This window comes from Strix uralensis, chromosome Z, assembly GCF_047716275.1.
Source record: "Strix uralensis isolate ZFMK-TIS-50842 chromosome Z, bStrUra1, whole genome shotgun sequence".
Lineage (NCBI taxonomy): Eukaryota > Metazoa > Chordata > Aves > Strigiformes > Strigidae > Strix > Strix uralensis.
The window spans coordinates 28777447-28795176 of record NC_134012.1 but is presented as its reverse complement, the minus strand read 5'-3'; the positions used below and the strand labels follow the sequence as shown (position 1 = coordinate 28795176).

The following is a 17730-nucleotide window of genomic DNA, read 5'->3' as shown; positions in this document are numbered from 1 at the left end:
GCAGCCCTGTAACAACCAACTCTCAATTAACAGATTAACAGTGAAAGGAAATCAAAAGGTCAGTTAAAAAAAAAAGCATAAATCAGGCTAGAAGACTGTTCACAGCTAAGAAAATACCAGAGTCCTGTAGAAAGCAGGAAGAGCTTAAGAAATCAGCTGGCAGAGCAAGCACATGCTTTGTGCCACAGGCTCAGCTGGTCACAGCCCATGACCAGAGGAGAGGACAGTGAGGGGGCTAGTCCACAGCCTACACCACCCAGCTGCAAACAACCAAGGCTAGAGTGTACTCACAAAAGCACCTGTGGCACCTCAAAGTATTTGCCTGTTGTGACCCCTGGCCACTATGTGGTTTATCCCAGGTTGGATTCTGCACTATATGACAAAAATGCAAGTTCTCAGACATGTATGGAGAAGACCAGGTTCAGGCCAACACTCCTTGACAGGAGAAATTTCCTCTCTGCAAACTGCCATGAAGTAGTATATGTATCTTTTATTACATATACATAAATTTTCTTCGCAATGTTGAGGCTTGAACTTGGTACCAAGAATAGCCCAGTACGTCTTCTTTGTCCATTTCCAAAGTAGAATATCTTGTAAGACTGCAGCAGCCTGAAGAGTCATGGTAGTTGCCCACTGCTACTGTGTTACAGTGAGAGGCAGCTGCTCCGCCATGCCGCGCCCCCCTGCCCCCCCCCCCCCTCCACTTGCAATGAGGAGAAAAGGAATTGTACAGCTGGCTCATCACTTCTGCTCCTGCCCCTTGAGACAAAGTTCAAAGTAGCTGAAATTGCTGAAAATGCAAAGGGAAGGACAGTTTCTCTAAAGTTTTACTTGTCAGATTAGTCAGAGGAGCCTGCATTCTGTCAGGGAGAGCTCTTCCACTTCTCCCTTTTATTTCTTGCATTTTCTCCTCGTACCTCCCTTTTCTGTATTGTCTTAGAGACTTTGAATAAACAGAGCAAGCATTCACAGGCAGGGTGAAAGAGGAGGAGCAGTCATGACTTGACGGGCAGCAAACAAAGCATGCACTAGATAAAAAAGTTACAGAAAATAAAAGGAGTCTGGAGAGCCAAGGATAGAAGAATAGCAAAAGCATGAGAACAGCCGAGATGTGAGACGCTTCACAGACACGTCTGGGCAAATGTTCAAGGCCACGAGGTAAAACTACCAGAAGCCAGGAGTTAGATCGTGCTTCTTCATACTGCAAAAAATACTACCCTGAACATTTCCCAGGAGTGATCCACAGGCAACACCGCAACTTCCACTCCAGCAACTTGTTCAGAGCTGGGAGAAACCAGTTGTCTTAGACATCCAGGCCTCCCCTAATCCCTCTTAATCAATAGGCAGCTGGTAATCAACCTGGCTTAAATGGTCAATGAGGCAATGGGCAGAGATGAGACCATGAACTCACAGGCTTAGTCAGGAGGGTGGTCAACCAGCATTGACCAGTTAAAGCTGTGCATCGACCATGTTTAACCTCCAGTATCAAAAGCAATATTTCTAGCAGGGATATTTTAAGAAGTCTCATCTCCACAGTACAGTCAGAAGCTTCCTGATAACTCTTCAGAATTATTCTCCCAATTCTCCAAAACCAGCAAGAAATTTATTTCAGTTTTTCTCAGGACACTGTGCTGAAACCCACATGTCCATGAGCTGTTCCGCCATCGCGCTGTGGGCAGATGACTCTCACTGTGTGGCAGGCTAAGCAGGTGGGGGGAAGAACCATTTCAGCTATCCAACTTTAGTTTACCTCTGCATGCAAGTCAAAACCATCTCAGATAAGGCCAATCTCTTTTTAGCAAAAGCTAGGATAATATACTGCAGTTAAATCCTCACCTGCAAGCCACCATTGCTTTAATTAGATTCAGTCAAATCCAGGTCTTTGCAGTCTAGACATGGTTTAGCAAGTGCTTTTATGTGAGTAATTCACTGCAAGAGAACACAATTCTTAAAGGAATTAGAAAGATAACTCATCACATGTGAGGTTTTATCTGGAGCTTACCTCAGTTTTGGCAAAGAAAACCTCGCTGGATTTTGACAGGCCAAAGACAGCCTAACCTAAGTATTCAAGCACCAGTCCAAGTGAAGATTTTACTTGGGGAAGGAAGGAAAAGAAAGTGTTCCTCTTTGAGCCTAACGCTTTTCCAAAGTTTAGCCAGTCATAAAAGGCCTTCTGTTCAGAGCAACAGCATTAACATTACAATTTTGCAACACAGCACAGAAACATGAATCCTGAAGCAATACAGAATACAGACTTCCACCCCTTACTCTGGCCCCTTCTGTAGGCTCTGTGCTACTCTGAGTTTTAGAAGTAGGAAGATTTATAAAAAGGAGAGAGAAAAAGCACATACAGAGTACCTACTGCTTCTGACCTACAGTACAGATACATTGGTCACATTTTCAAGGACCTCCCATGCTCACCCACCTATTTACAGAATCTTAAGGCAGGAATATCAGAGCAGCTTTGTGGCTTGACAACGTCTTCCCTGAAATCGAAGTGATGAGATGCTCCAGCTCCGCCAAAGTCAATTTGACTAAGCTTTAATATATATAAATAATGGCTGTTGTATGACAGAAAATAGTAAATGCCAGCACTGTTGTGCTCCTAGCTGTGCGTAAATACATTATTTTATTGCTATTTTTTATTTGCTCAAAGAATCTCCAGCTGAGCATTAGTAAGACATGGGGAATATCAGCCCAGTGATTCTGAAGGCTGGATGTGCAGGGGAAAAAGCCTTACATACCCAGCTTGTTCTACAGGGCAACACTGGTATCACAGGCCAGCCAGTCCTCCTGGTAATGAGACTCCCTCAGCACTGATACAGGAATGGCTGTAACTGGACATTGCAGTAATACTGTATTAACCAGTTCAACTAACAGTTGTACTTGAATGCACCAGTAAGCATAAAGCAACCCATAAATTATCTCATTTTTACTCAAACAGTTGAAGAGATCTTATTTTCTGCAACTTGCTAAGGAGACAACCCTGGCTCACCTTCGTGATGCAAATTAGCAAGTTGCTTGGAGGAACAGGGAAAAAAAAAAGGCTTTAAACTGAAATTACAAAGAAACTTCCTCCCTACACAGTCACAGAGACACCAGCACCCATTGAGCCTCCTCCAGGAAGGACTCCACGACTCCTTCAGACCATGCAGAGCCAAACCTCTGGCCCCTTGATTGTACACTCTCCTCACTGCTGCATGCCTCTGTCGCCTCACTCACCTGCAGTCACCAAAAAGACCTGGAACCACCCAGAACCGGCACCAGATGTGTTAAACTGCGCTCGAAAGTGGGGGACGTAAATCACTGCCCTTCCATGAAGATGTAGCTACAAGGAAACTCCTTTACCAAGCAGTAACAGCCTCCAAAGCAAAACACCATCCCAAATGAAACGCGGCTCAGGAATGTGAGCAATGTGGGCAGGGGGGCTCTGGTGGATATTGAGGGAGGACAGAAACAGGCAGGTTGCTCTCACAACAGATAGCGTTTCCCTAGCCAGGGCACAGGACCAGCCTCGCCGCCCTCCCTCGCCCCACGCATGTGCACGCACAGGCACGCCAGCACACGCAGAGCTCCGGAATGCGAGCAATGCGGACTGGGGGCCAGCGGGGCTTTGCTGCCCGGGAGAGAGGGATGGGAGCAGGTATGAGGGAAAACAACACTACAAGACCAAGAGGCAACTGGGGTTGCTGCAGAGTTTCAGGGCTCCCTTTAAGGGGAGGTCTGTGGAGGGGTTGCAAGGCCTGACTGCAGGCTGAAAACCGGTGAAGTGTACCTTCTTGTCCCACTCAGCCCGTGCTTGTGGAAGCAAAACTTTATATGCCACTTTGCAATAAAGCTGTCTGTCATTAATTTCCAACAGCTGAAACAAACTGCAGGTCCCCCGGTTTCTGGCTAGTTGCTGACATGAAAAACATACCAGCATTAAAAGTAATAAACACATGCACTTAACACTTCCTGAGCCAGAGATGTGATATTCAGCTGTACAACCACAAGCCTTTTCTCCCCCAGGCTAACCGAAGATGGAATTGCTACAGATAAAACAGACCTGAAACCCTCCCAAGTCTACTTCAGCCAAAACCAACAATTCCTCACAGTGCGAAGAACATATTTGGTCACCTGCCATTATTAAGGTTCTGGAAGAACTCCATTTTATTTCTACCAGATTTTCTTGGTCCACATGTCTCGGTTCAACCAGAGGGTCAGTGAATGAGCTCTGCCTATTTGGCTGGTGCTGCAGTGACCCAGGAGGGGCTCACGCCCGCAGCCAGCACGCACCTCCTGCTGCCAGGTCTCGCCGGAGTGAGCACTGACTGCATCTCCTTCGCACGCCTACCGCACAACTCGTGACAATCATGATGTGTGCACGGACACAAAGAAGGGTTTGTTTTCCTTAAATTTCCCAGCAGCCACTAGTATTTTCGTTGATGTGACTGATTTTGCACATTGCTTAGAAACACAACGGCAGTCACAAGAAGCAGCAGTGAGAAACTCCAAGAAAAACACAAAAGAGAGATAAAGACAAGTGATAAATCACAGATGGAATCAGGATCAAGATTAAGGCAACTCCCACTTCACACACAGGCACACATCAGAGCCCTTGTCTACTTGGAAAAAAAAATGAGTAAACAGTCCACAACACTGCAAAAACAAAGTGAGAAGCATGCAGGCATGCCAGGTTAAATGATGCTGAGAAGATACATAAACTGTAGCTAATCATGCCTCTATCATTTTCAGCACCTTCTGGTTTCGGAGATCTTCAATCCCAGGGTCTTCTTACAGGTGATTTTATCTCATCTGGAAAAGTTACCAACATGCCATGGACAGAAAAACCCAAGCAGACTGCTGGTAAAGTACACATGCAGAGAAAATGGTCAGTGACACTAGAATAAGATTAGCATTTATCTGAGGAAAGAAACCTCTTCAAGAGCTTACCATAAAAAAAAAGAAAAAAGGCAAGGTAAAAGTTTAAGAATGAGTTCAACACCACGTGTCAGGAAGGAATGGAACTTAAACTAAAAATCTCTTCTTGTGTTGCTTTTTGTAAGTCTTAAGATTAGTCTGGGATAAAGACTGTTGCTTTAGAAGCAAAGTTGTTTATTGAAAAATGTGAAGTGTGGTTTTAAAAAAAATACCATGAAGCAGCTTAATTCTAATCCCACTCATGTAAATCCACACTGAACACCTGAAAAGAGCCAGATTACTTTTAATACATTAAAAAAAAGAAACTAAGAAACTGACTCCCCTGCTCAAGAATCCTAACATTTTACAGTTTGTTTTGAGTTGGGGTTTTTTTTTTTAAAATACCAAAACTGGCTTTTCAGCGAAACTGTCCAAGGGCTAAAACTGTGAGAAATTATAGTAAAAATTGATACACTCTGCTTTTTGGTTTGTTTGTTTGTGAAAAACTGGAGATTATGAATGAAGTTCAGAGCAACTTTAAAACTTATATTTCTATTAACATCTTCATTGTGAAGTGGTTTCAAAACTGAGTGACAACTGCTCTTCACTCAGCAATCCCATTTGCAGTTGCCAGTGTCTACAAGACAAGGTATTACTGCCAGATATTACTGCCAGATGGGATAGAAAGCTGAAGAACACAGCAGGTTTAAGAAAGCAAGAGAAGGGCTCTGAAAAGCCCTATAGAAATAGGAGTTATAGAAATCCTACTTTGATATAGATGTAAAGTCCCACCTTCATATAGCTGCATTATATTCCATAACGTCCATATGCAGTTTTGACAACTGTCCTCCACTTTGTTAGGAATTTGCCAGTCATTCTGCACCCATCTTTTACTTCTATTCTCCTGTGCATTTACACCACATGAACAAAAAGGCTAAGCCTAGCCTGCCAAATTACTTCTGCTTCCTGTCCCCATTTGCCCCAGAAACCCAATTACAAAGTTAACTCATGCTAATGGAGCCTGAAGGGATGTGGACTCACACTCAGCTACATGACAGGTTACAATGAATGAACAGCCTGATTTTCACCCTGTTTGGTATCTGAAATGTAAACAATGCACACTGAAGTTATCTGTTGCAGAACTGCAGATACATCTTGGTCTATCTGTGGGTAATTGAAGTAAATAGGCATATTCCAAGAGACAAGTCATTATCCATTAAAGTGCTCTGATCAAAAAAACCACAAAACAAAACCCCCACCACAGTAGGCTTGACCTCAGCATCAGTTTCTACTCTGAAGAAAGATTCAGCTAAACTAAACATGTTCTCTCAGCAGATATTTTGCTGTGTCTATTGAGGTACACACATTCAGGAAAAAAAAAAAAAAAAAAAAGGCAAGGTTCTGCTCTACTGCAGACCTCCAAAAGCTGGACTGCAGTGGGAAATGAATTATGTCTTAATATACCAATCTACTAACATTGTAAGGATACTGAAGAGAAGGAGTTGAAACAGTACAACCTGTCTACTAGCAGCTGGGTTAATAAAAAAGCACTGGTGAGAAAATTCCAAAGACTGAAATTGCCTTCGTCAAGCTGCAAAACAGAGACGAGCTATCAACTCTTTTATTCCAATTTCTCTTCTCTCAGAAGTTTAGAAATCAGAGGCAAACTCTGCAATATTGTTTCATTTAATAATTATGCATGGGTCATGTCCCCATACTTTTGTCTCATGATCAGTATCTTGACTGTCCTTTGTTACATTTTATACTCTAATTTTAAAACACTCAAAAGTCAAAAATAGGGAGAAAGGCTCTCTAACCTGAATCCAAAGATATTTTTTCCCCAATCACTGTACCTCTTGGCAAATTCTCTCTGGAGAAATACTGAAGAGCCACATAAAACATTCGTATATATTTCTCTGTCCAAACCAGATTAGTTTGGCGTAGCTCTTAGAAATCCTTTGCATCACCATGAGAAAGGGATGCAAAGAGCTACCTTTGCAAAGAGTTCACTATTGTCTGAGGTCCTTCGGGGTTTTTTGACACATCTGTTCCAAAACAGCTCAGGAATGAGCCCCATCCTTTTCTCATTTAACAGCTCATGAAGTGAATGAAAACACTGTGACGGAAGCCCCACCATGCACAGCCATGTTTATGCACCTAAACAAACACAGTCAACCTCTGACACTGTCTCACTCCGGGGGAGACTCCCAGCCGTTAAACTGGGAAAACAGTGGCAGTTTAAAAAAATAAAAAAAGAAGGAAAGGGTCAGAATAACTCACTGTTTTAAAGTAAACTCTTCTGCCTTTGAGACGAACAAACTGCAGGCCAGTGGTGAGCATGAATACAGAATGCAAGGCAAGGAGCTTTCCCAATCTCTCCCACAGAGCAGGATGCTTCTGATCACCATCTGCCAAGAATGTCCTAATAGACCAAATTTTAGAACAAGTCACATTGGTTTCCAACAGTTTGCAGGCTCGAGAGGCAATCGCAGTACCATGATTTCATGCCTATTAATTTCTGACACAACCCTGTACCGCCGCTGAGAGGCTTCCCACCCTCTCCCAGACGCTGTGCACACAGTGAATAGCCTGGGGGGGGTATTTTGGCAGGTTTGTTTCCAGCCAGATCAGTGCTCCGATCTGTTTCATCCCACAGCCACATAAATATTAGTGCCATCACAAAGCAGCTGGCAGCAAAAGTGCAAGAGGAGAACTCACTGCTTCCAGCTGGGCACAGATTTACTGCCCTACCTGCAGCCCCCAAAGGCCCCTGTGGCACAGGCTGCTGCAGTCAACAGGAAAAAGCCAGGAGGTGCAGAGATTTGTAGGGAATAAAACAGAAACAGTTCTGATGCCACTTTAGGAATTTCTGGTGCCAAGTCATCTGGATCCATCTGAGCAGCATTCTCCCCCTTAATAACGACATCACAGAATTGAGAAGAGATCAGCAATATGTAGAAATCATGAAAAAGACTTCAAAAAAACACTTGCGGGTTTTAACAAACCAAGGGAACATTATTTGGAAAGGGCTAGGGCCTTACGTAAAATAACAAAAAGAGCATAAAAGCTAAATGAGTGTTTCTCTTCATCTCAAGAATGATGGATGATCATGCTATATAATTAGGAGGCTGAAATGTGTGCGCACACACACACTACAGAACTCATTATCACTGCACAGCAGCCGTGAAGGCTACCAGCCCAGTGGGACCAAGAGAAGGATTGCACACTTGTGTGGATAACAGCCCTATCTGGAGCTACACTCAGGAATACTAATTAAAAGTCCTCAGGAAAAAGAAAAAAGTCCAGGGACTTCAGGCTTAAAAGTCAATGTCCACTAATTACAGACCCATACAAGACATAAGGTAAAGGACAGATTAGCCCTCTTCAGTCTTAGGTGCGCTTTCTCAAAGCCTCTGGTACAAAACCTCTCAGCACAAAGCAGCCGCACAAAGGCTGGTGCCTCATCCAATAACCAACATTTTGACTGTTTTCACCTCCTCAGAAAAGACAGCACCAGCACAATCCACTCCTGTCAGGCACTACTGCTTCATGTAACTGCACTGGTCACCCTTTGGGCAGAGAAGTTGGTAGACCAGTAAGGCCCCCAGGTCCTTGGGTCGAGGCACGGGTACATTTGTGCAGAGAAGAACTCAACAGTAATGCTGGCACTTCAGCTCTGCAAAAGCAGCTGCAGTGAAACGCTTTTGTATTTCCTTAGCATCCCCCAACAGCTCAGGGCACCTACAGCCAGGAAGGGTATCCCCTACTTCAGAACACTGGCACATGATAAAGCAGGTTTAAGAGATCATCAACCCAGAGCAGGTCAGTGGTCCATCCTGGGAAGTGTGGTGGTATGAACATTTGCCCAAGAGACCCAACAAAGTATCCCCACTGCCCTCCTGGACATTAACCACCACCAACCAGCCTCCAACAAAGTCAGAAATGCCTATAGCTCATGGCATACACAGCTGCAGAGAAGATGGAGAAACAGCCCACATTTTGCATGTAAAAGACTCTTCTCTCACTGCCATTCCTTCCTCCTGGGCTCTGCATGCCATGCAGCAAGCCCCCAGTGCTTCAGGATGGCACAGACACCTCCCTCTGTGCTAGGAACAGCACAGAGGCACCATCCATGAGCCCAGAAACAGGCTGGGACCCCCCTACCGCCCAACACCCTCCCACCGTCACCTTCACCAGAACATTTTCTGGAGATGCCTTGTTTCAGGGAAACACAGTTACAACCTCCAACCCATCAGGGCAGGTATCTGGGTCTACTTTTGGCTCCTGTGTGCAACAGGGAGCCTGTACACCAAACAAGTACATGAACAGCAGTTTGGCTTATAAAAAGGCCAGGGTCACTTTGACAGATTTGCTTACCCACAATTAAGTTCAAACTGTTCTTGTCAGACTCCTCCATCTTCAGTCTACTCACATCTCTAAAGAATTAAAGGGACATTCAAAACACACATTCATGACTCATGTTTAATTGTCAGCTGTCCTTCCCCAGTACAGCTCTAATTAGAAATGAGAAACACATTTTTGAGCACAGAAAGACACAAAAAAAATGGCATTAACTGCCAAGGGAAGCCTGTGGGAGCATTTTAACTCTAACAGGATGCCTTCTTCTAAGTTCTGCTTTAGCCAAACTAGTCATTGGACTTAAAAGAAGGGTAAGAGCCTGGGGCCTGTGACAGCCTGGAAGTGAGATCAGATGCTCTTGCCATCCATCCTAAATGACAGAAGTCATTTCATTACTAGCAAAGCTCAGAAAGCATTTTCAGTATTCACTGCAGCACCTTAGAATTAATTTCCTCTTTTCCTCATCATGGACAAGTTTAATGCCGAAGAAGCAACTGTCACCATATACATCTTTCTGCTATTTTGCAGAGTTTGCCAGAGAACCTTTGGCAAAGTAAAAATACAAATATAGCCTAAACCAGTATTCAGATTTAACTACAAGTCTCAACGCTGCTGTCATGATTGCAGACACAATTTCCCAAAGTAAAATACATGTAGTATAGTTCAGAGCACAACACTGCTAGGAGTAATCTGCAAAAATATATAAACTGCAAAAAAATCATCAATTATGCTGGCTGTTCATTCTCGACCAGTATTATTACTTCCCTTCAGGTCCCTGTCTTTTGACAGCTGGAAACAGCCTTATAATTAGCATGTTGTTTCCCCTCAATATGTAGCATCTATACTGGGAGCAAGAGATAACCATGGATTGTCAGAGTTGACAAGCCTAAGCGGTTTCCCTGATTTCTCCATGAGATGCCTAAATGCCTTTTTACAGCACCACCAATTATTCAACCACACAGATACTATTAAGACACTTAAAATAAATAATTTCCCAATAGAACCAAACACATTGTATGTTTGATCATAAAACTGAATCTCTAGTCAAGACAAACTTATTTCAGTGCTTACATAAGGTTTATAAAAAGACATTGTGACTTTTACACACTTTTAGATAGCTTGAACAAAAAACTTTTCAAGTAAATCCTATAAAAAAAAAATTACAGCTGACATTTCAAGTCATCTGTAAACTACTTTTACTGCATCTTTAACAATTTAGGTGGAATCAAAACTTTATGCAAGTTGTTCAGTGCTACTTCGTGTTGCAATTCCACATGAACTTCTCATCATTATGACATAACCTTGTTATTAGCTTAACACTTACTATCTTGCCACAATCCACAAAAATGTACATAAAATTCATACCTGTGCATGTATATACACACAAGCTTTCAAGCCACTTTACAAGTTTTGTATTTCTTCCCTTTCTAAAAGCACACAGGAAAATTTGGCTGGATCGGACAGTCCAATCAGTGATGCCTGAAACTTCTCCTATGGCCCATTAGTCAATTCCATTAGCTAAATGACTAGGAAAAAACCTCCTTCTCCATGACCTACCACTACAATAGGTGCTGACACCACAAGAAAATCTGTAACTGTCCTCAATTAACAACTAATGCTTTAGTAACTAAAAGCACAATCAGCTACCCATTTCGACCGCTCTTTACAGTTGCTCTGCACCATTTGCAAAAGTCACTCTTTTATTTAGACGTTTTCATTTCACTTTCAGCATCTATTATTTAGATGTACAGGGCACCGCAGAAACTGAGACCACGAGATGTACCAGAGGCTAACAAGGCTGAGAAAATTGCCAGACTGGGAAAAGGCAAACATACTGAGGGAGAGTGACTGAACAGACTCATTTCATACAAAAGTAATTCATAGTATGAGAAATATATCCACTGCCAGTTCCCCCAAGGAGGTGGGATTTTTAGACATGCACTAAACTGCCACCTAAAACCAATCCACACTCAGTTTTCAATCTAAGGACAGAGTTTTATTCTCAGTTTCTCCAGTGCAATTTTAGAGTAAAGTCTGATCTCAAAAGAAAGCAGATGTGTACAAGTTTAAAAATCTAAGACATTGGGGACTCCCATGTAGGCTGGAGTGCTACAGAACTTGTCACCAAATTACCCAGAGTAGTCATCAGTAATTTATATAATGGCAGTATCATGTTTGCCACTAGAGAACCATCTACCTCAGTTGGTGAGTTTCCATCTAGTTAAGAGCTCTAGCAATAAAAAAGAAAAACCTCACTGTGATGTCAGACAAACGAAACACGAAGTTCAGCATAACATCAAATACCACCAACGATATGGTTGGCAAAGTCACACACTTTGAGGTGGACAAGCACCTATATCTACCTACACTTTCTGCCCAAGCTGCTCACTGGCAGCTGCAGTGGTACTGTTGCTGGGGGCTGCTGCCCCCAGCATTGGTGTGACCCACATTTCCCCACACCCAGCACTGTGTGGGATGTCACGCAACAAGCTCCCACACCCAAGCCCCTTCACACCTCGTATCCAGGTCAACCTCTCTCGGTCAAAATGAGTAGAGGAAGGACCTGGGCTTCCCTGCCATAGGACAATACCTCATCTTCTGTTGAGACAGCAGTTGTGGGGTAAGATACCATTTTACCTAGTTACTAATACAAGGCAGGTGTTCCCATCCAGAAGAGAGACAAGACTTCAAAGATGCCACTTGCAGCATGGATTGGGGGCAGCCCTACTGATGCCAGTCAGCCCCACTGTGTCCTGCTGGCACCCACTTCCTTTGGAAAACTGACTCCAGACCTGAAGACCCAAGCAGCACTCCCACAGGCTTGAAACCCCACCCGACTGAAGGTGTCGGGGCTTTCTTTGCACACACTGGGCACTGATTAAATTACTTCAGCCTTTCTAAAACTCACATTAACCTGATTAGCCTCCTCTCACTTCTCATATTTTCCTTTCTTCACAACATGCACCCACACAATCTTTAATCAGATCCAGTCACCCTGCCAGAAAGGGTGAAATAGAAGGGTAAGATATATCCAATATTTTTAATCAGCGAACTGCCATGATCATCTTTCTTGGCTAGCCAAGGTGCAAGGCTGTCAACTAAGCTACAGAACTGACAGATGGGCTCTGCTGTTAATTAAATGTTTGAGAGCTTTGATTTAACGAAAAGCACACTATGCCTGACCTTAAGATCAGTACAAGAAAGTTAAACTTAGATTGGTCTTATGTAAAACCCAGGGCCAAAGAAGTCACAAGAAAGTAATTGTCATTACTGAGGCACGTAATCACGCTTGAATCAGTTTTTACACATGTGTATCAAGCTATAGGGCCTCAAAATGTTCTTTGTTTCAGAAAGAGTAAGTTTTCAAACACTTCAGCATGTCTTTAAGAGCTTTCTGAGATGCATGAAGTGCAGCCAAAGTTAAGGCATATTCATAAGCTGAGCATCAAAGCCCAAGATCTCCCCCTGCCCGCCCCTCGCCCCCCCAAGAATATTCTCTACTGTCTTTTTAAAGTGCCAGCTCACAAGTTCAGACTATACCCAGATGGTCCATTTAAACAAAGCACGATGAACAGAACTCCCGCCGCGGATGTGACCCATACCCCACAGGCCGGTACCCGGTCTCCCACCTCTCCCCACCCCGTCTGGCCGCACCGCCGTCCCCAGAGGAGCCAGGAGGCGGCAGCCAGCGCTCAAGGGCGGGGGGGCGCGCGGGGGGGCTGCTGGGACCTGCGGCGGACGTACCGCGGCCGCTCCGCGGAGCTCAGCGGTCAGACGGGCGCCGTGTGAAAGGCAGGGCTGCGATGCACCTCTGCCGCTCCGAAGTGGAGACGGGATGCGGCGATGCACACAATAGTGCGCCCCTACGCAAAATCACGCGCTTTTACTCAAACTGGGGAGCGGGTACCGGTACCAACAACTCTCCCGCCGCACGCTCGTACGCCGGTCCACCGGGACGGCCACCCTGCTGCCGGCGGGGCTGCGCCGCGGCAGACCGCTCGCTCCCCGCGGGCTGCTCCGCCCGGCCAAAGGGGTGGCAGCCCCGCACCCGCCGAGCGACCCCCACCCGCCCCATCCCTGCCCCCCACTCACCTCCGGGCTCCGCGCCCGGCCGGGGCCCCGCCGCCGCCAGCGAGGGGTGGGGAGATAGTGGGCTCGGGAGCCCCGCAAAACTCCAGCCCCCCCGCCAGCCCGCACCGCCGGGAGCCCGCAAACTCCTCTCGCAGCCGCTTTGTACCCGCCAGCGGCCCGCACTGCGGCTGCGCGCTGCCCAAAACCAACACGGCGCGCTTCCAGCCCCCCGCCGGCACCTTCGGCCCTCCCGCCACCCCCCCCACCCCCCGGCAGGACCGTCCCTCCGCCCAGGGCCATCCTTCCACATCCCCAGCAGTGCAAATCCCCCACCACTCCCTGCGACAGCAAATCCTCTGCCCCCCGACTGTGCAAACTCCGCGCCCCCCGACCATGCCCCCTCCGACAGCGCAAATCCTTCCCGCCCCCCCCCGCCCCGCGGCAGTGCAACCCCCCGCCCCCCAGCAACGCAGTCCCTCCGCACCGCAATGCATCCCCGATGCAACCCTTCTGCCCGCCGCAGCGGGGGGGATGTTGGTGGTTTTGGGCCGGTTTGGGTGGTTTTGAGCCGGTTTGAGGGGTGCACGGCGTGGCGTGGGCGGCCGCGGCACGTGTGTGTCCCCCCCCCGCCCCATGCTGCTCCGGAGATGAGCTGGAGGGCGAAGGCCGGCGGCGGCGGCTGCAGCTGCAGAAGGGATTCTTCTCGCTTCCATCGAGCAGCCTGAGTCAGTGGGTCACCGGGGTGCAGGAGCTCCCTGCCAGGGAGAGCAGGCTACCGTCGGGGTTGTGACTGAAAATGCAGCGCCCCTGGGAAAACCTTTCTGGGGCTAAACTAGATGAGGTGTTCCCTGTGCTGGGGCTGGGGGGACTGATTTGAAGCCCATGCAGGGAGCTTCGGACTTGGCAAGGTTTGGGTTAGATCCAATAGCTGGTCAAGGCTGGCGCTGCCCGGTGCCACGGGACTGGGATTCCCCACTGAGGGCTGTCTTGTGACATGCTCTTTTTGGTGTCTGAGCCTCAGCAGAATGTGCCCACCCGCTGCCAGCTATTAGGCTCCGTGGGGCTGGATGGGGTCCTCAGCCAAGGCTTTCAAAGGAAAGCAAGCTGTTCATCAGCTCCCTCTGCACTGCTATGTGAATCTCAGCTTAGAAGCAATGTTTTTAAACTTGTGCCTTGATCTTTACTGGCCAGAACAGGGTGTCTCTAAAGCCTTTCCAGCTGTGGAAGGCTACAGTAATGCGGGTATGGTGAACCTTGAGTTTTTTGCTTAACAGTTTGAATATTCGGTGTGGATTGATGCATGGTTTCTTTCACTCCTGCTCCTATCTCAGGTTGCTATCCCCACTGCCCTGGGGGTCCCGGATCCCAGGAGCAATTGCTTCAGAGGCTTTGTGGTGATGCCAGGAAGGGTTTCATAGCTCCCAAAGACAGAGGTCAGCAAGTCCTGGTCCACAAGCCAGGAGTAACAAGATGCAGGAGAATCAGCGAAGTCGAGAGTGTGACAACACTTGGTCTTCTTTTCCAGATCTGGATATGGGACCCTGCAGGGTGATTATTGTGAGTTACTTCACAGCACAAAAAGACACAAATGTGGCACATCCCTCCTTGCTTTTTCTGGTTTTCCCTGTAGTGTGCTGTCAAATGCTGGCACCTCCCGACCCTCCCTTCTCATTTCCTTCTTTCTGTGTCATTCATCTGCTTTTCTTCTGCCTTTTCCTGGTTAATTCTCCTGAAACTCTGCCTATTTCCAGATGTTTTTTCTACCGACTTGATAACTGAAGCTCATGAATGGAGACCAGCAAAGATTGTCTCAATTAATACTGATTCCAGAATAGAGCAAGGAGGATATTAAGGAAACCTGAAAATCTCTCTGTCTGTTTTTCCCAGTGGACTACACTCAAGTAATGGTAGATAACAAATGTTAGGGTTTTCTCGTTCTATAAAAAGCTAACAGGCTCAGTGATATTTCCATATAAATAATTTCCAGTATTTCTTCTGAAATCTCTGGAGCCATTAAAACATTTTAGAGATGAAATCACATCAAGTATTTTTGTAAGTAAAGCTGCTATGACGTTGATGTAAATGATATCTCAAACCACTAAGCTTTTATTAAAAAAAAAAATTTTATATCTTAATTCAAGAGCACATAGTTTCAGAAATATTTGCAGTCCAAATCTGCAACCTGACACTGCAGCTCTTTAAGACACTAATAATTATTAATCCTGACTGTGCAAACTTTCTATCCAGAGGCTATTTTTTATGGCTGAGTTACCAACTCTAGAAAAAACTCTAGAAATACTTGAGACAACAGTGAGCACCACTTACCATTGTTTATATTAACAACCAAAAAGAAAGTACAGTCAGGCCAGCAAAAAACTCCTTAGCATCAGCTTATTCATCCAAATAGTTGGGTCAGGACCGTGTTGTACCAGAAACTGTACAAACACAGCATGAAAGCACTCCCGACTATGGCAATGAACAGAGCAAGCAGATAGAGCTCTTTCCTCTTCTCCTACTTAATCCTTTCTTTCAGCTCTTGACAGTTTAAACAAGTGAAATTAAAGAAGTCAATTGTGTTACCTGCGTAAGAGTGACAGGAAAAGACTTTCAATGTGATCATGCAGTAGACGGGGCTTTTTTCTTTGATGGTGCAATTAAAACCACCAGGTCTTGGTTCACCCTTCAGCTCCTTGGGGCTTGTCTGACACTGCAAAGAGCTGGTGAAGTGCACTACCTGTGAGCCTGGGCATCTGCCAAATGGGTCAGAGAGGGGGATATAAGGGAGCAGAAAGTGAGGAGGGCCAGTAAGCACCTGCTGGTCTGCTCTGTGTGCTCTGGGCACATGCACATGGGGGAGGTTGGGAGAGGGGACATAGACCCTCTATAGACTCCCTGTAGAGAACCGAAGAGAGAAACTGGCTTCAGTCTAAACTAACCTGAGCAAAGGGTCCCTCAAGGAGGGAGGGGGATGAGGATGTTGGTGTGTCCCTACCCCTCCACACATGGAAGCTGTGAGGAGCGGGGTGCTGGTCCCCAGCTGGGCATGCCCTGGATGGGGCACTGCCACTGGCCGTGTCACCCTTGGAGGTGCCTGCACAGCCCCCAGCATCCACCCAAGCTGTGGTGCATTTGCCCACATTGCACACAATACAGATAAAGCCATGCACACATAGCACATATGTTAAAAACAAGAGCTTAAGGAAAATCATCCTGTGCAATGTAATTTTCAGTTCATTGAGCCCCTGCTCAGGCAGGAGAGTTGCCATGGACTCCTAGGCCCCATCCCTCTGGGTTTTAACACTCAACATGCCTGAAACCTGCTCTTTGTTGCACATCCCACACAGCTTACTTGGGAGCTGTGTGGCTGCTAGAGCATGAGGGTCACATCAGCAGCCTCAGAGAAGTGCACCTGAGTGCAGGTGGTTTGGGGGGGCTAAATGTAGAGACAGGTTGCACTGACCCTACTCCCAGCTGTGGTCCATACCCTGTTTGGAAGTGTGGAAGGAGAGGGATCAGGCATCCCTGCTGCTTCTGTATTTGGCAGCAATTCTTTGCTTAGATGCAGCCGTACAGCAGCATAAGATGCCAAATGTATCTTAGATGAGTTGCCTTAGGTCCTCCTCTAACTGGGATGGGCACCTATGGCTCCATAGCAAGCAGCTCCTCAGCAGGACAGTGGGTGGAAAAGGCTGAGGCTAACTCACATTTTGAACAATGCACCCCTCTCCCACCTTCCTCCAGCACCCCCAAAATGGAAGATGGTGCCAGTCCCACAAGGCTCACAGCTCTAGGGAAGCCCCTGAAGCCACAGCAAGCTTCACCTGATTTGATGGGGTAGTGGAAACAGCCCTGCCCTGTAAAGAAAACAATCCTATTAAAATTTTATAAAAGAATAATTCTGTTTTTGCCAAAGCAAACCAAAAAGTTGAGACATTCTTTCCATAGAAAATGCCAGTGCTTTCCCGTGCCTTATTTGTCCATTCTAGAAACATCACTTACCTGAAAAAAACCCCATATTTTTACTGAAAAGAAGCTTTGACTTGTGGGAAGCGGTGTTCACAGCACCTGCCTAAGCCTCGCCAGAGCACTACGACCCCTCCTATTCCTCCCTCCCTCCCTTTGTGGGTCTCACACAGAGAGAGGCTGAGAGGGGGCAGGGCTGCGCTGCCGGGAGATCTCCCTCCGGGGGCCTGGGGAGCACTTCTGCGTGGGAAGGACACTTTGAAGTCCTGATCACTGCCCAGCAGCTGCCCTTGCCAAAGCTGAGTAGTAACCTAAGGAATTAAGGAAACCCCAATTTTAAAAGCACTGGACCTGTGCTGCCCTGAATATTCTGCAAATCATTGTGAAAAGCAGGGGTAACACATTGCACTGGTGTGAATGACCCCCACACAGTGG

The 17730-nt window shown here is 46.3% G+C and overlaps 1 protein-coding gene across 1 annotated transcript in view; it reads right to left on the bottom strand.

Moving 5' to 3' along the window:
• KANK1 (KN motif and ankyrin repeat domains 1) overlaps window positions 1–13446 on the bottom strand; it is a 128628-nt gene extending 115182 nt beyond the window's left edge. The window contains exon 1 of the mRNA XM_074856367.1: window positions 13354–13446. The gene's annotated coding sequence lies outside the window, so the exon portion shown is untranslated. The remainder of the gene's footprint in view (window positions 1–13353) is intronic.
• Between the last annotated feature and the right edge of the window lie 4284 nt (window positions 13447–17730).